The following is a 1,742-nucleotide window of genomic DNA, read 5'->3' as shown; positions in this document are numbered from 1 at the left end:
CAGAATTCTAGCCCTGCATCTTGGAGAAGTTGTGAGTGAGGGCAACTACAGGGATCTGTTTGAGGACCTGGGCTTTTTCTCCTAGTTTCTGTGGGGTCTTACTACAGCTGTGCTCACAGCCTCAGGGACCATCTGGAGTGCAAGATAAATTAACATACTGTTGACACCTCCCTTTTCCACCTAGTGCACACTCACTCCTACTGTAAGGCCCCCTGATAAAATTCATTACCTTCCGTCCTAATAACAACACACACAGAGCCACAGACACTGGCAGACAGACAGATGACTGTCTGACTGACTGACTTACACACACTGAGACAGAGAAAGGGAGAGGGAGAGGGAGAGGGAGAGGGAGACAGAGACAAGTCAGGCACCTAGTTTCAACCTGGTTGAGTTCAGGGAAATCTCCATAGCTTGGGTTCCTAGAGTTAAGTAACTATGGAGGAAATAATGGAAAGATGGTACACATACCCAAATGGTGCAAGCAGGGTTGGGACCTGTGTGGCTTGGATGAGGATGGGGGACTTTTTGGATTCTGTTTGCTTGTTTGCTATTGTAACTGTTCTGTGCAGAAAATACACTCCTTCTTAACCCCTTTGAAAAGCTCTTTCAAGCTACTATGCATTTCCTTCCCGCTCCTCCTCACTCCCCTGCATGTCAGGAGAAACCGTTGAGGATAGAGGGTGAGACTGTCAGTCCCTGAGGACACCAGCAGGCAAGAGAGTTCAGGCCCATGCTATGGGAGAAATGCAAGGAGCTCAGAAATGCATGGACCCCTTGCTGCAGAATAAACTGGGGAGTCTGGTGTGAGATCTTACTCTCCAGAAGAGCTCTGTGACAAGAGCCTTATCTCCCTGAATTCCAAAGCCTACACTGCTCCACAAGTCTAAATTCCTACAGAAATCCCAGACTGCAGCCAGGGCGCACGCCTGGAGCGGGGGTGATGGATTCAGTCCCAGCTTTCCACTTGCTATGAACTGAGGTCTGGGCTACTCCCTACTCGGCTGGCAGGCAAGGATATGCGTGCGCGCTCCCCTGGGTCCTTTGAGAATAAGCATGTGAAAACTCCCCAAGAGCATCTCTTTACTTGGGCGGGACTAAACAGGACTTGAGATTCACATTTGTTTCTGGGCAAAATCTAAACAGACACAGCATGCAACTGGTTCTCTCTCTCTCTCTCTCTCTCTCTCTCTCTCTCTCTCTCTCTCCTTTCGGCATAACAAATAAGCATAGACATGGTTCTTTATTTAAGCCCTACTCTACCACCGTTCAGTTTGATGTTCTGCACAAATCTTTCTTTTATTTCCCGTGATTCCATCTGAGATAAGGAGATAAAATGCATCAGCTAGGTTAGCTACCTTTTGAGCCCCACCCGAGAGGCTCTGGCCTACCAAAGATTACTTTGTCTTCCACTCTGAGGCATTTCCTCTCACTGAACCTCTTTGTCATTGCTGTTGCACACAGAGGTGAGACAGCGGAGAGATGAGAACTACAGACAGGGTGAAATTGAGGCGGTCAAAGCTTTTCGCCTGTGCATCTTGGATTTCCTGATCCGCTTCTCACTGGCCTAGGTTAGGGTTTTCAGAGCTGCTACAAGGAACCTCCAGCCTACAGTTTTCTGTGGGCCTGAATGTCCAGAGGTAGTGGTTGGAAACAAAAGCGAGATCAGACAGTAAAACACGAGGAGCTTCAGGCACTGTAGCAAAGGAAAACCTTGAGAGCGAGGTGAAAATTAAATTTTA

Source organism: Nannospalax galili, unplaced genomic scaffold, assembly GCF_000622305.1.
Source record: "Nannospalax galili isolate Female #2095 unplaced genomic scaffold, S.galili_v1.0 scaffold1879, whole genome shotgun sequence".
Lineage (NCBI taxonomy): Eukaryota > Metazoa > Chordata > Mammalia > Rodentia > Spalacidae > Nannospalax > Nannospalax galili.
The sequence above is the reverse complement of the archived record's forward strand: the minus strand, read 5'-3'. Positions refer to the sequence as shown.